We start from the raw sequence: 17,478 nt of genomic DNA, 5'->3' as shown, positions 1-17,478 counted from the left end.
CAAAAGTACCAAATGTGAGCATGGTCACTTCTATAATTTCTACTTATGCTGAATTATCGAAATTTTTACCATATGCTCTTAAGATCATGTTCTCACAGAACCTTGAAACACTTTTCGATATCATTATCCGTGACCTTCATCCAGAGATTCAAAATTCTGTACTTGCACACGTAAAATATGCATGTAATGCTCGGTCTGAGGCGTAAGTATAATTTTAATTGTCGTAGTGGACACGTGGAAAGCGTTTTGGGGTCATTGCAAGGGCTCTCAGGTCATCAGACTGCGTTTATTTTCGTCATGTTATCATGAATAATGAATACTCGTATACAGGCTCCCTCGACTTGGAAATTATTCGATGGGCCCACCTGTGAGGCGTAGAAGCTGTGTATGTGTAAAGTAGTGAGAGGTGAACTTGCCTTGTATAGGAGACAATTTTGTGTTAACCATATCCGTACTTATGTGTCATAGTATGTAAATGTTTCGAAATATGTAAATGAACTGTCAAAATGTATCCAAGGTTCTCGGGTGTCCAGCCGGATCCGATCGTCGAAGTTCCACGATATTTCAGCGACTAACCGTTCCGCCATCATCAGGTGATTCTGATGGAAAGTACCACCTGATGATGGCGGAACCGTTATTCGCCGAAATATCGTGGAACTTCGACGATCGGATCCGGCTGGACACACGAGAACCTTGGATACAGCACGTTCGCCGGGAAAGCCTCAGATCACATATAAACTGTCAAAACTTTACTAACCTACAGAATTAGTTTTATACTGTATAAGCAGCACACCATGCTACAATAGGGAGAAAGATGAGAACCAGCTGAAAAATGTTCCTCTTACACTACAAAAAAGGTGATTATGCTCTTCTTTGAAAGACTAACTGAAGTGTGAGGAATCAGTTGCCCCATTCCTAATTCCGCCTTCCTCACCAAAAATTTTGACATGCGAACATCTTTCCTTTTTTGTGCTAGAAGAGAGTAGCAAAGAGACATTGGCAGTGGAAGGGAGAGCAGACAACGCCAGTGGGAGAGAAAGAGCGAGGAGACAGCGGAAATGAAAAATAGAGATGAGTGGAGACCTTACATAGGACTGTGAAAGGGAAGCGGCATGGGTGGTCCGGACCGAGCTTCCTCAGCGAGAACCAGAGTTTGCGCATTTCCCCCTTGCCCTGCACCCATATGTTAAAGCTTCCCGGTCTAGAGGTCATAACCCCGAGCAAACCACCACCAAGGACCTGTGTGGACTGGAGGCAGTGGTGGTTGAAGAGAAAGATATCAGACTATAAGGAGAAAGAGGGAGACAGTGGCACTGGGACTGAGACATTGGCAGTGGGACAGAGGGACAGTGGAGTGGCAGAGAAGGAGACGGTGGTAAGGAAGAACCAGAGGAAGGGACGAAGACTGTCACAGGGGAGAGGCAGGCAGGAGAAAGGTTCGAAAGCAAATAAATCGCCAGGTCCGAATGGGATCCCAATTCGGTTTTACCAAGAGTGCTCTACGGCATTGGTCCATTACCTAGCCTGCATTTATTGTGAATCTCTCGCCCAGCACAAAGACCCAAGCGACTCAAAATGTATCCAAGGTACCCCCAACATTAAAGACCAATATCCCTAACCTTGATTTGTTGCAGAATCCTTGAACATATTCTCAGTTCGATAATAATAAACGTTCTTGGGATTGAGAAGCTTAGTGCAGGAATCAGCAAGGCTTTAGAAAGCATCGCTCGTGTGAAACATAGCTTTTCTCACATGATATACCGCGAACTATGGGTGAAGGGCACAGGCAGATTCGATATTTCTAGATTTCCGGAAGGCGTTTGACAAGATGCCCTTTGCAGGATGTTAAAGAAGGCACGAGCATATGGAGTAAGTTCAGGGATATGTGAGTGGCTCGAAGACTTCTTAAGTAATATATCCCCGTATGTCGTCCTCAACTGCGAGTGCTCATCAGAGAATGCCCCAGGGAAGTGTAGTAGGACCGCTATTATTCTTCATATACGAAATTGATTTGGTGGTCTGGGTGGGCAGCAATCTGGTGGTGTATGGTAAGGTGTCAAAGTTGAGTGACTGTAGGATGATGCAAGACGACTTAGACAATTTTTCCAGTTGGTGTGATGAATAGCAGATAGCTCTAAAGGGTGTGATCAAGGGCGGCCAGCTCTAAATGCGGAAAAATGTAAGTTAATGCGGGTGAGTAGGAAGAACAAACCTGTAATGTTCGGATGCAGTATTACTAGTGTCCTGCTTGATACAGTCAAGCCGTTTAAATACCTGGGCATAACCGTGCAAAACGATATGAAATGAAACGAGCATTTGAGAACTGTGGCAGAGAAGCCGAATGGTCGACTTCGATTTATTTGAACAATTTTAGGAAAGAGTAGTTCACCAGTAAAGAAGACCGCATACAGAACGCTGGTGCGACCTATTCTTGAGTACTGTTCGAGTGTTTGGGATCCGTAACAGGTCAGATTGAAGGAAGGTATCGAAGCAATTCAGAGGAGGGCTGCTAAATTTGTTGCCGGTAAGTTCGAACAAGACGCGAATATCACCGAGATGCTTTGGGAACTTAAATGGGAATTCCTGGAGGGCAGGCGATGTTCTTTTCGAGAAAAACTACTGAGAAAATTTAGAGAATCGGCATTTGAAACTGACTGCTGAACGATTCTACTGCCTCCAAATACATTGCTCGTAAGGACCACGAAGATAGGGTACGAGAAATTAGTGCCCATGCAGAGGCATACAGATAATTGTTTTTCTCTCGCTCTATTTGCGGGTGGAATAGGAAACGAAATTACTAGTAGGTACCCTCCGCCACGCCTCGTACGGTAGCTTGTGGAGTGTCTACTTAAGACGTAGATAAGAAAGGGGCATTTTTACATGGGAAGCGAGAAATACTTGGCACTTCTAAAGAAAGAGGCATTTCTACGTGGGAAGCGAGAAGTACTTGGCAATTCTAGTACTGACTGTGATGGCTAGCAGAGGCGAAATAACTACAAGACACACACACACACACACACACACACACACACACACACACACTGTGTGCAATCAACTCAGGCACACACCTATTTGCACTATAAAGATGGGCCATATTATTCTGCATACACACATGCATTTTCACTCTGTATACATGAATAAATACACCCGCTCTTTATCACCTGTGTGAATAGTGTGAGTATGGCAGAGTTTCAATTCCACGCTCACAAATGACCCATGTGTCATCATTGTGTGATAGACCGACTTGAAGCAGCGTACAGTGATACCATGTGATCTCAAAATTGACTGCTTGCTTGGTGCACCGAGTATAGAGGAGAGGGTGGAGCACCACCGACGACACAGAGTAGGCATTCCAAATAATCATCAGTAATGGCAGCTATTGAGGCCACATCCCTCCTTCTCGAAATACGACAGAAAGTGTAACTACAAAACAGCTACTTGTTAGGTGACAATCACGGCCGTGTATTGCTTCAATGTTGAAACTAAAATCAGATATGAAACCACATGGTTTTGTTAAACTAGGCACCTGTATTCCTGAAATAAGGAATATAAAAAATCCATCCGAAGAGGATCGACCGCCGTGTCACCATCAGCCGGTAGGCACCTCTAGATGCGGATACGGAGGGGAATGTGGCCAGCACACCGCTCTTCCAGCCATTGCCAGTTATCGTGACCGGAGCCCCCAGTTCTCATTCAAGTAGCTCCTCAATTTTCTTCACAAGGGCAGCGTGCACCTCTCTTACCCAGACGGTGACCCATTCAAGTGCTAGCCCAGTCCTACAGCACTTAACTTCGGTGATCTGACAGGAACCGGTGTTTTTATTTATTTAATCGTATGGCTAGGGCCCCCCGTCGTGCAGACCGTTCGCCGGGTGCCGGTCTTTCAATGTGACGCCACTTCGGTGACCTGCAGTCGATGACAATGATAGGATGATGATGACAGCACAACACCCAGTCCCTGGGAGGAGAAAATTCCCCGACCCAGCCGGGAATCGAACCCGGGCCCAAGGAACCGGTGTTACCACCGCGTCTAAGGAATATGGTCGAGTCATATAAAGTGAGATCGTTAAATGATCGTGACGCTTTCGTTGTGATGGGTGGTTCAAAAGAGGTCTACAAGAATGAGACGAACAAAGGATCCCACGAACTAAAATTGTGTCTAAGTAAACTCACACTTATGAAAGTAATTATCATTAACATACGACATCGTTATGATCTTACGAATGAACCCTGTGCAAACGCGAAAACCGCAATACTTATTTCTCTAAAATCTACAAACGATTCAAAAATGTTAGAACTGAAGATAGAAATGGCATTAGACGAAGACTTCACACACGCCGAGGACTTCATCTCAGTGGCTTTGGCAAGAATTATTTATGGAACGCAATTAAAGCTGAAGTTCAGGGAAAATTAAGCAAACCAAGATTAGGAGTGTTAAAACTTAGTTGACCTTCAAATTGTACAAATAATTTTTTATAAGTTATACAGGAAAGTCCAGGAAAATGTAGACTACTAATTATCAAAACTGCGCCCGACTATCCCCAACAAGATAGTATGCAAACAGGCAGCGTCCACAGTCATTTGTCCTCAAAAGAGTAGTGCTATCAAAAATGTTATTGAAACGGTAAACACTTCAGAACCCAAAGGCCCTAAAATGAATAATAACGCAGCTATCTCTATTTTCTATCACAAAAGACAATCAATAAGAAGTAAGCGCTTGGAAATCCAATAGTATTGTCTTAATGCACTCAAAAATGTACACGTAGTATGTCTTATGGAAAACTGGCTTAAAGTTGACGAAATAAGATTAAACCATATTACTAACGATAATACTAGTTCACAATATTGCAGAACTTCCAAAACAGGCGATGGTTGCTTGATATTAACCAGAGAAGGTACAAAGCGCTTTGTTCCTCAGATAAGTCAACAAAAACAAACCATTATCTGCATTTACAAGACATCGGATGCTACCAACATTCCAAGAGAAGTTGGAACAAGTTAAGAATGTCTACAGACAAAACCCGAAAGAACAGTATTATTTGGGGGTTTTAATACTAACTTTGACATAAAGTTCCGATGGCTCTGAGCACTATGGGACTTAACATCGATGGTCATCAGTCCCCTAGAACTTAGAACTACTTAAACCTAACTAACCTAAGGACATCACACAACACCCAGTCATCACGAGGCAGAGAAAATCCCTGACCCCGCCGGGAATCGAACCCGGGAACCCGGGCGTGGGAAGCGAGAACGCTACCGCACGACCACGAGCTGCGGACTGACATCAAGTCACATGAATCAACCCTTGTAAACAACCTACTGAATACATTTTCTTTGTCTAACATGATGAAGTTGCCTACAAGAATCACACCCACTCCCTGCATCTCAATAAGTGCCATATTCATAAACACAAATTCGACACCTGTTCTCAGTTTACAAAACTTACTTTGTTGGCTTTCTGACCAGGACAGCCTCTTAATTAAGCTTAAACAAGTGAGTGTATACAAACCCTCACTAGCTGCCACCACATAAGGAAGAGATGTTAAAGGTCCCGACTGCTTAACTTTAGTTAAGCACCTGCTAAAGCATGAGACTTGGGGAAATCTTTATCTTGAGGATGGTGACACTCAAAATAAAACAAAGATGTTTGTTGATAATCTGTGCCATTATTTTAACATTGCCTATCCTCTCAAGAAACATACAGTACAACCAATAAGATGCAACAGATATGAAGGATGGATCACTAAGGGGAGAATTACATCCTGTGCAACCAAGAGAAAACTTTACATAGAAAGTAAGACAATGATCCAAACTTCCAGAGACACTTTAAGAAGCATAAAAAATCCTCAAGAAGGTCATAAATAATGCAAAAAAACTCTCTAACCACCAGTTTATTGTAAACTCAAGTAGCATGAGTAAAGCACTTTGGGAAGTTGTCGATGTTACCCTGGTAAGAAAAGCCAAACGGACAAGCGGGACTGAAATTACGGTCACGTTTTGCTGCCTGGCAAATGTGGCTTACAGATTTTAAGAAATTTATAAACAATTCGTTATACACTCTGCGAATACTGTTTTTGTTCCAGCAATAACTTTACAGTCGCAACTTTTCTTGGCGAAAGGCCACTTCTCCGACCCATAACCTAAAAGATTGGGAAAACTTACGAACGAATGAATGAAAATATTTGCATTTTATGGCTAAAATGGAAATATCAATAGTAATAAATAGGAAACACTTCCTAATGTTCTGCAGAATTATATTTTTTCGTCACATACTGGCTTTCCGATTCTCAGGCCATCTTAAACTGACAACTGAATGACACAAACACATAAAATGACGTGCGACTTACAAAGATATTATTTACTCAGAAGATAACAAAAATGATGACATGTGGAGTGTTTACGTTGGAAAGTATTACCTTTTTCCATGCAGAAATAATTATATTAAATAAAAAAGGAAACAAATGTTTCTATGTGGGGAAACATTAAAAAATCGATAAGAAGATTCAAGTTACAAGTTCAGTCTGTGGCAGTTAAGTTATCTCACTGAGAGACAAGTTGGAGATTAAGAAAGATTCAGCTTCTGCCGACCATTCTTCAGCAGAAATCCACTCACGTGATGCAGATTGCAGAATGTGAAGTTCTACGTTCTGTTAAGAAAAGCAGAAAGATGTCCCTACTGGACAACATATGACACAGAATGTCAGCTTAGTACACTCCTGGAAATTGAAATAAGAACGCCGTGAATTCAATGTCCCAGGAAGGGGAAACTTTCTTGACACATTCCTGGGGTCAGATACATCACATGATCACACTGACAGAACCACAGGCACATAGACACAGGCAACAGAGCATGCACAATGTCGGCACTAGTACAGTGTATATCCACCTTTCGCAGCAATGCAGGCTGCTATCCTCCCATGGAGACGATCGTAGAGATGCTGGATGTAGTCCTGTGGAACGGCTTGCCATGCCATTTCCACCTGGCGCCTCAGTTGGACCAGCGTTCGTGCTGGACGTGCAGACCGCGTGAGACGACGCTTCATCCAGTCCCAAACATGCTCAATGGGGGACAGATCCGGAGATCTTGCTGGCCAGGGTAGTTGACTTACACCTTCTAGAGCACGTTGGGTGGCACGGGATACATGCGGACGTGCATTGTCCTGTTGGAACAGCAAGTTCCCTTGCCGGTCTAGGAATGGTAGAACGATGGGTTCGATGACGGTTTGGATGTACCGTGCACTATTCAGTGTCCCCTCGACGATCACCAGTGGTGTACGGCCAATGTAGGAGATCGCTCCCCACACCATGATGCCGGGTGTTGGCCCTGTGTGCCTCGGTCGTATGCAGTCCTGATTGTGGCGCTACCTGCACGGCGCCAAACACGCATACGACCATCATTGGCACCAAGGCAGAAGCGACTCTCATCGCTGAAGACGACACGTCTCCATTCGTCCCTCCATTCACGCCTGTCGCGACACCACTGGAGGCGGGCTGCACGATGTTGGGGCGTGAGCGGAAGACGGCCTAACGGTGTGCGGGACCGTAGCCCAGCTTCATGGAGACGGTTGCGAATGGTCCTCGCCGGTACCCCAGGAGCAACAGTGTCCCTAATTTGCTGGGAAGTGGCGGTGCGGTCCCCTACGGCACTGCGTAGGATCCTACGGTCTTGGCGTGCATCCGTGCGTCGCTGCGGTCCGGTCCCAGGTCGACGGGCACGTGCACCTTCCGCCGACCACTGGCGACAACATCGATGTACTGTGGAGACCTCACGCCCCACGTGTTGAGCAATTCGGCGGTACGTCCACCCGGCCTCCCGCATGCCCACTATACGCCCTCGCTCAAAGTCCGTCAACTGCACATACGGTTCACGCCCACGCTGTCGCGGCATGCTACCAGTGTTAAAGACTGCGATGGAGCTCCGTATGCCACGGCAAACTGGCTGACACTGACGGCGGCGGTGCACAAATGCTGCGTAGCTAGCGCCATTCGACGGCCAACACTGCGGTTCCTGGTGTGTCCGCTGTGCCGTGCGTGTGATCATTGCTTGTACAGCCCTCTCGCAGTGTCCGGAGCAAGTATGGTGGGTCTGACACACCGGTGTCAATGTGTTCTTTTTTCCATTTCCAGGAGTGTATTAAATGAGCAAACGTTGTTCCTTTTTTCCTTCTGTTAAATTAAGTTTCGGTCACAAATAGTAGATTGAAATTGTAAATTCAATTATATTTTTTAACAGATGTTAAATGTATCTTCACGTAAAGAACTCTGTTTCCTATTTTAGTCACTGTAACTAATTCTCATGAAACGTAAAGTAATACTTTCCTATGTAAACACTCCACATATCATCATTTTTGTTATCTTTTGTGCAAATAATATCTGTGTAAATCACACGACATTTTATCTCTGTCTGCAACATTCAGTTGTCGTCTGATGATGGCCTAGGAAGCAAAAAATGGTTCAAATGGCTGTGAGCACTATGCGACTCAACTGCTGAGGTCATCAGTCGCCTAGAACTTAGAACTAATTAAACCTAACTAACCTAAGGACAGCACACAACACCCAGCCATCACGAGGCAGAGAAAATCCCTGACCCCGCCGGGAATCGAACCCGGGAACCCGGGCGTGGGAAGCGAAAACGCTACCGCGCGACCACGAGATGCGGGCGCCTAGGAAGCAGAAAACAAGTTCGTGACGAAACAAAAATAATTTTGCAGAACATTAGAAAGTGCTATTTTGTCTAAAACTGACATGGTGAGACGGTGGCTGTGTACAAGAAATGTAGGTTAATTCTTACAAAGAAGAAGACAGCAACCAGCCACTATTAATACTGCTATTTATTTAGGTAAATAGCGCCGTTACCTATTTTGAAGTCGCAAGTTCATCATCAGACGGCTGTTCACATGATTTGCAAGATACGCTTTACATTATCGTTAGTTTTCGATTTTTATTCTTCCACTGTGGCGAAATATTTTTGGTGTGTTGGTGCCGTCGAAAATTCCGCGCGATTTTGTTGCGAAGTTGCAGGATTGAATTTTTCGTATATTCCAAAATATATCCAGCACTTATGTAATCTGTCCATCACCAATTTCTGCAAAGCACGAGACATACACACACCGAAAAGATTTTGCCACATATGAAGTTATCACAAAGATTGCAGATTTACAAATACAACAGTGTAAGAGACGTTCTCTCTCAGAGCTAAATCTGCAATCTTTGTGATAACTTCACATGTGGCAAATTCGTTTTGGTGTGTGTGTGTGTATGTGTGTGTGTGTGTGTGTGTGTGTGTGTGTGTGTGTGGTGCTTTGCACAATATGGCAATGTACAAATTACATAAGTGCTGGATATATTTTGGAATATACGAAAAATACAATCCTGCAACTTCACAACAAAATCGCGCGGAATTTTCAACGGCACCAACGTACCAAAAATATTTCGCCGCAGTGGAAGAATAAGAATCGAAGAAGAATAAGAATCGAAAACTGACGATAATGTAAAGCGTATCTTGCAAATCATGTGAACAGCCGTCTGATGATGAACTTGCGAGTGCGAAATCGGTAACGGCGCTATTTACCTAAATAAATAGCAGTATTAATAGTGGCTGGTTGCTGTCTTCTTCTTTGTAAGAATTAACCTACATTTACATTAGAAAGTGTTTCTTAATTTAATATTAATATCATCTTCGGCCAAAAACCGACGGAAAATTCAATTAATCCGAATGTAAATACTCATAAATTATTGTTTAAAGCTGTGATAAAGGTAAAATTTTCCTCGAGCACCTTCCAGATCAATTAAACGTCTCACAAAAAAAAAACGACAATCGTGAATTCAGCATCACAACAAAAACAATTGACCGCTCAAGCAGTGTTGTCAACAGTGTTTTCTCCGCAGCGCTGGCAATAGAGAAGCTGCGTATCCCGCGTGGTATCTGTCCTTTCGGACATGTCCAAAAGAACAGACACACTACATTCATATATAATTTAAAGAAGAGAAGGGTTTCCTCATGCATTCAGCTGAATGAAGTTGACAGTATCATATGGGTGAATGATTGAACAGCGAGGCAAACTAGAAACTATCATACTTTTTGTTTCTAGTCTATTGTCTTTCACATCTCCGCAGATGTAATAGTTGTGTGGGAATGAAGACTTCATCCACAGATAAGAGAAGATGGATGGTGGCATCGGGCGAGTCGAAAGATTGATGACTTACAAAAAATATCCAGTAGTGTCGACAGATTGTGACGTCACACTGAGAGCCTGTTAGCTGCAGTGAGGTCAGATGTGAGCTGAGCGGCTAGGCGAGGGGAAGGGAGGGGTGGGAGTAGGGGTGGAGGGTGGGGTGCAGTGTGGTGATGGCGTTGTAGCGGGCAGCGAGCGCGCTGCGTGTCCTGTGAAGTTGTCGCCGGGTGACGTGGAGCGGTAGCGGCGGCGGCAGCGGCTGGATTTATAGCCCGCGGCCGTGGCTGATACATCCTGCTAATGGATTCACGCCCACAGCGGCAGCAGCCCCAGGTGATGGCAGGGGGGAGGGGGAGGCTCCGCCGGCCTGGCTGCGTGACGCACAACTGAGAGCATCGCCTGCGTGCCCTCACTGCCACACTGGCTCCCGTGCAGCGGCGTAGCCTTGCAACTTCAGCCAGGCGCCGCGTCGCTCATGCAAGCCAAAGCGACATCACGAGGGACCGTCCGTTTGGAAAATGGACGAGATAGTGTATCTGCATTAAGCAACTAGCAATGGTTATAGAGCTATCATAATTAAATTTTCGTCCCCTTTATTTATCTCATTAATTTCTTTAACTGATTATACAATGTTTCAATCTGCTTTTCATCTACAGAGCTGGTTGGCAAATAAACTTTTACTTCGTGTCTATGTCGGCTACGTTAATGTGTTACTATGCTCTTCATAGTAGCTTATCCGCATTCCTATTTTCTTGACGTTATCAGGCCATACACCTGCATTACAACTATTTGATATTTGTTGATTATCTTATACTGACCTAGACAGAAATCTTGTTCTTCCTACCACCACACCTCTCTAGTTCCCACTATATCTAGCCTCAACCTATTCATTGTCTTCTATTCCCTAGCCTACCTACTCGCTAAAGGGATGTAACATCCACACATTTCACCCTTAGTGTGGCTATTTTATTGTCACTTACAACATCTTTCTGACTACTCTACGTCCATAGATCCGAACGGTGGAATGTTTTACCTCCGCAATATGTATTTTACCTAACAGAATGCTATCATCATCAAGCAGAGCTGCATAGCCTTGGAAGAAGTTACTTCCATCCGACCACAATATCAGCACAGCACAGCGAGGCCATGTCGTCTAATGTTTTAAGGCCAGACCAGTGAGTCATCCAGACTCTTTCTCCTGCTACTGGCTCCTGCCCCTCTTCAGGAACCACACGTTTGTCTGGCCTCTCAACAGATACCCCTCCGTTATGGTTGCAGCTATGGTACGGATCTGTATCACTGAGGCACGCAAGCCTTGTCTAAGTCGATGGTTCTTCTTACATGAGACGTAACACTATCTGCCGGCCGAAGTGGCCGTGCGGTTAAAGGCGCTGCAGTCTGGAACCGCAAGACCGCTACGGTCGCAGGTTCGAATCCTGCCTCGGGCATGGATGTTTGTGATGTCCTTAGGTTAGTTAGGTTTAACTAGTTCTAAGTTCTAGGGGACTAATGACCTCAGCAGTTGAGTCCCATAGTACTCAGAGCCATTTGAACCATTTTTCGTAACACTATATTCTCACAAACATCCAACGTTCAGATGCGAATTCTGAATGAGAAACCCAGTGCGTAATCGTTCCTTATACTGGGTACTTCACAATTCCCATTACGCGCTTCTAGGGGCTGTAGAGCAAACTTCGCAGTTGAAATCTGATAAGGAACCCATGTCGGGAATGCTACGGTCGCAGGTTCGAATCCTGCCTCGGGCATGGATGTGTGTGATGTCCTTAGGTTAGTTAGGTTTAAGTAGTTCTAAGTTCTAGGGGACTGATGACCACAGCTGTTAAGTCCCATAGTGCTCAGAGCCATGTCGGGAAATGGACTGTTTGGATAAAAAATGAGACTGAAGATCGGATCATTTTCGTGACCTAAACGAGCTCACGGCATGGGAAAGTTTTCCACCGCGAGTCGTCGCGTTCTCTTATCAAAGTCGAGAGTGCAGCGCAACCATGGACCATCATCACAACCAACCCTCCTAGTTGGGAACGTTTGTCGCACCTGTTGATTTAGGCGGATGAAAATAAAAGGTGATGTCATAATTACTACAGGGACTAACTATGGAACCCGCTTCTCAGTTAGTGCGCGTACCGTGGAGCGGGAGGTTTGAAAGTGGCCCGATCTTAAAACTTCTTTTGCATCCGACCGGTACTTTTACAGAGATGAATTCCTTGTAAAAATCTTATTTACTCTGAACCGTCTACAAGCCCTCGATGCCTGTAATACGAATTCTGAACACCCTGTACACCTCGTCAGTCCACAGTTTCGAGACTGGATTAATGAAAAATGGACAAACAGCGTGGTTGCCTCAGGTTTTCTATATATAGTCTCTCCTCCAACTCCCACCGAATCCCACTTGACTACAACGCACAGAACGTTCAAGCATCCATGTGAAATAGTCAGAAAAGTTGCTCTTTGGGATGTTGTTCAACTCACGCGTCACATTGGCTTCAAAGCCGGTTATGTTGTCAACGTGGATTTGTGCGCGTTGTCGTTTTGTGGTAAGCTCGACTGATAACACTATGTCTATGCTGTAACGATTTTTTCCTGAAAAGAACTGTCGGCGTTTAGCATTTCCATCAAGTCGCGGTAGGCGTCGAGGCGCACAGAGTCAAGCAGTGCGGGACAAACACTGGACACACGTTTCTCTTAGAATATCTACAACACTTGGTTTAGAGATGTTCGTCCACTGCGATGTTGACAAACTGTGGCCTCACGTCCACTACTTAACACTGCCTCCTCACACTCCGGTGGAATGCGCACCTGTTGTTTACAGTTAGTTCAAGGTGCATAGTAGTTACTGCACTGACATCGCTAACACGAAGGACGTTCAGTTAGTAATGCAACACATTTTTTTTCTGAAAGCAGGTTGGTTTTATGGAGCATTATAGTGTACCATATAATTCCCCAGTCTTTTGGCTACAAAACCCTGTTGTTCAATATAATCTCTGTTCAATGTGACGCCCTTACGCCACCTTCCTTGCAGGGCCTGTACGCTCGCACGATACCACTCTACTGGTCGACGGCGGAGCCAACATCTTGCTGCATCAATAACCTGCCCATCATCCACGCTCTGTTTCCCACGGAGTGCATCCTTCCATGGTCCAAACAGAAGGAAGCCGGAAGGTGTGATATCCGGGCTGTAGGACGGATGCGGAAGAAGTCTATAACACTAACGTGCCTTGAAACATGCTAATGTTACCCTCTGACGGGAATTCAAAGTTCGACCGTGCGTGTGTTTAATGGAAAAGGGTATCGGACCTTAATTTCGAATTTTATGAAGTTGACAGTAAAACCAAATAGGCCTTAACCTTGGGAGTTAACAGAAGCGGTAAAATAATAAATGAATGACAAAAATTGTGAACATTAGTGTAATTGTTTTATGTCCCCACAAATAATTTCGAAACCTTTTCAAAGCCTATATGAAGGCTAGAGCTTCGTTTCCTGAGATGGTGTGATTTGTTTTGTACTTAGTTAGTGTGCGACTAGCGAAAGCTATTGCCCTATCTTTGGTTCTACTGTATCTATGTTTTCTTGGTAAATTTCTATGCCGATTCCATATGCACTGCTATCAGTACTCTTATGAAGTGGCTCACTCAAGACAGGGTGATGCAAGATATTGTTCCTTATTAATTCAGTTTTAGAATTTTCGAAATCTTGTTGGCATTCCTCTGTCCAAATGAACGCACTATTTTTCTTAAGTAACCCATTTAAATGGGGACTATCAAATGCTTGCCCCTTTGTGTATTTTCGGTAAAATCCGCAGAGACCGACATATGCTTTTAATTGCTTTCGATTCTTAGGTGGTGGGCTTTTTCAATGGCATTTAACTTGTCTTCCCAACCCAAGAGGTGGTAATAATATCTCCCAAGAATTTTATTTCCTGTTTTACAAATTCATACTTCTTCAGATTTAGTGTCATCCCTCCCGCTTGAAGAGCAGAAAAGGTTTTGTCTAATAATTCACAGTGCTCTTTCCAATTTTCGGTGGCGATCAACAAGTCGTCCACATATATGGTCAATCTGGCACTTAGTTCCTTTCCTAACACGGAATCTAAAGCCCTAATAATGATTTAGGCAAGTATTAAGACCAAAGGGAACAACTTGTATTGATAACATTTTCCCGCAAATAGAAATGCGGCATACTTCGAGAATCCTTATGCAATGGAATTTGCCAATACCCCACTGTCAGATCTAAGCAGGTCAAATACCACACATTGTGGAACTTTTCAACAGTTCGTCTATGCATCGGTTACTACTCGCACACCTCCATCTTTCTTGGTCTACAATAATAAGAGGGCTATTATACTCACTATTGCTCCTTTCAATAATTCCCCATTCAATAATTTCGTCGATTTCTGCCTGCACAGTTTCTTTCTTAGCGAGAGGTACTGGATAACGTCTTATGAAATAGGTTCGTGTTCTATTGCTTCAATACGGTATTCAAAATTCTTTACTACTCCCGATTTATCTGAAAACACTTCCTGATTACAAGACAGTATTTTAAACAGATCGGCTTTCTGTTCTGACGTAAGTTCCTGTACCTCTTTAATAATTTCTTTAAAATTTTCTACTTTTGGGTCATCAATCATTACATGCTTTACATGGTATATTTCATATAAATTGGACAAACCAACATTTCCACAGTCTAATTCTAAAAGCAATAAATCAACTTTGGTGCCCTGTGAAATTTTGTTCTCCTCAAATCCAACTTCCAAAATACCAGAGTTACTATTAATTTTGACAGTCTTGCTACTGCAGTCAGTGAATACCTTTTCCCTTATCTAACCAATCAATAGCTAAAATCCTCTCATTATTCGATTCAGGCATCACCAGGAATTTTCGCTCATTGATTTCAGATTCCACCAACACATGTCTTCGAATAGGCTTGCTGAATTTGCCAGTTGCCCCCACAGTTTTCACACGATTTGCTGACATCATCATAAATAGCCCAGGTTAATTGGAAATGTGTCCCAAGAAAGATTGTGAAATGGCCCTAATATGGGATCGTGTCTAAAAGTACTTGGAATTTAATACTGTAAATTTTGACTGGGATAGTAATTTGTTTGATCATCCTATTTTCTGAATTTTCTTGTTCCTCCCATTACAAATCTTATTCGACCACTCCAAGATATGTTATTTACTGGCAAATCACATATGTCTGTGGGCTTCTTCGGTTTTCTAATTTAGACGTCTTGAATGACTCTAATCATTTCTTGCCCCATTATCGTATCGTCTGGTGGCTCTTTCTTTTTCGGTTTGGTATTTACTGCCGAATTTTGTTTGGATAAATTTCATTTTGCTTTTCAGAGACACCTTCTGTTATATTTTGTTCCGTTTCCTCCATATATTCCTCATATGAACTATCATTTATTTCATATTCACTGTCTGATTCTAACATGAACGCTACTCTTAGACAACGAGCAAGCTCCTCTTTTGACCTTTTGCTAGTTGTCGTATTCTCAAAATTTCGACTCTTTCCTAAATTTTCTATTTCATTTTCAGTCTCAGGCGGTTCTTGATCTAAACTATGTTCAATATCACTTCTGATGACGTCAACCTGAACTTCATATTTAGTATAATCGTGATGGATTTCAGTGGTTCACATATACTCATCTGAATCTATGTTCTCTTGACCATCAACAACAGCTAATTGTATCTTTTGTCAGTCAGGATCGCCTCATCAGCAATATCGAGGATTTCATCCTCCTGCAGTTTCCTATTTATACCGACCATTTTTCTGTTTCTGGCACCAATTTCTTTAACATCGGCAGCTCGCATTCTTTGTACAGCGTCTTCCTCTCCCTTACCAACGACTTCATCTGAAATCGCTGCCCGCGCACTTGCGTGGCGCTAACTACTTTCATCTCCTTTTCATTTTCGGACAACGCCCTATTTTCGACGTTTCCACTTTCGTTTCTCCCTTTTACTAATTCCCTGGCCGTATAATCCTTTTTTAAAAATCCTTCCACTCATTGCTTTAAACTGTACAACAAATCATCACGCCACTCCACGATCCATAAGACCCCTTTCCGCACAAATTGTCTGCCTTTGCTTGGTTGTCGATGCTTACGCTTTTACTTAACAGCATGTCCGATCCCTTTCTCATTTCGGTGATATTTCCCACAGAAAGAGGTCCTCTGAATTCCCCTGTGACGTCATCTCTCCCTGCTGCCGTTACTGCAGCCACACTACGAATAGCTGATCGCTCCGTCAAGTCCATCGCACACGGTTGCTCAGTTCGCACGCTCGCTCCATTTACACAGCCTGTCGCCTGTGACTCACTTAAGAGCGCACGTGTTCTGCGAGCACAGTCCTGTGGCGCTGCGCTGTTGCTTTCTCGTGTCTTAAACTCACTTTGTTTTGGATGGTATGAATTCTTATGTTTGGGCTACTAGTATTTGTCTGCGCGAATATGGCCCATAAAACATGTGGCCCTTAGTTTTCTGTGTAGTTCTGGTTTTGATAGTTTCGCGGTGCAAATCCTCTACCATGAAATGACATGTTACCGTGAACTCTGCCTCTCCATTTTGCATCATATTTACTTGGTAATGTTCGTTCTCATTCTGTTCATTATTTTCGTACTCATCCCGATTCCGGTCGTTATTAATTTGGCGATAATCACGGTTCCCTCTCCAGTGGTCCTTGTCTTGGACCCTTTCCAAATATGACGAGAAGCTTTTGTGATTACTTCCCACGTAACATTTTGAATGCTCTGGGAGCTTTTCCATAGTTCCCACATTATTTCGGATTCCGTTCGTCTGTTTCTCAAGTGTGTAAGTTTCCAATACCACATTTCGCAAAACTCTTTCATTGAGTTTTTGCCTCTCTTGTCATATAACCTGGCCATGATAAAAGCCTACCATAGCCAGTCCTGTTTTTGCTCTGACTAGTATTCCTCTATGAATTCCTGTTTAAATTCACCAAATGGCATATGTTCTGTATCCAAATTTAGGCCCCATATTTTCGCATCGCCAGCTAAAGCACTAATAACCACATTTATCTTTTTGTAGTAATCAGGAAAATTCCTTTCAGTTTTTCAAAAAATCTAATAGGTGCCATCCATTATGCCTTTTTGTCGGATCGAACCGTCTTTCACCTTCTATCAATCTGGCATATGTTATTCCGTCAGTGACATAATTTGAGAAGTATTCGGTTCACACTTCTTTTCGCATGATGTCACTTGTTTACTCAGTTCCTTTTCGGAATCATTCACCGTTTGTCTCAACTGAGAAATTTCGGTTTTACAT

The sequence above is a fragment of the Schistocerca piceifrons genome, chromosome 1 (assembly GCF_021461385.2).
Source record: "Schistocerca piceifrons isolate TAMUIC-IGC-003096 chromosome 1, iqSchPice1.1, whole genome shotgun sequence".
Classification (NCBI taxonomy): domain Eukaryota; kingdom Metazoa; phylum Arthropoda; class Insecta; order Orthoptera; family Acrididae; genus Schistocerca; species Schistocerca piceifrons.
Note: the sequence above shows the minus strand (reverse complement) of the source record.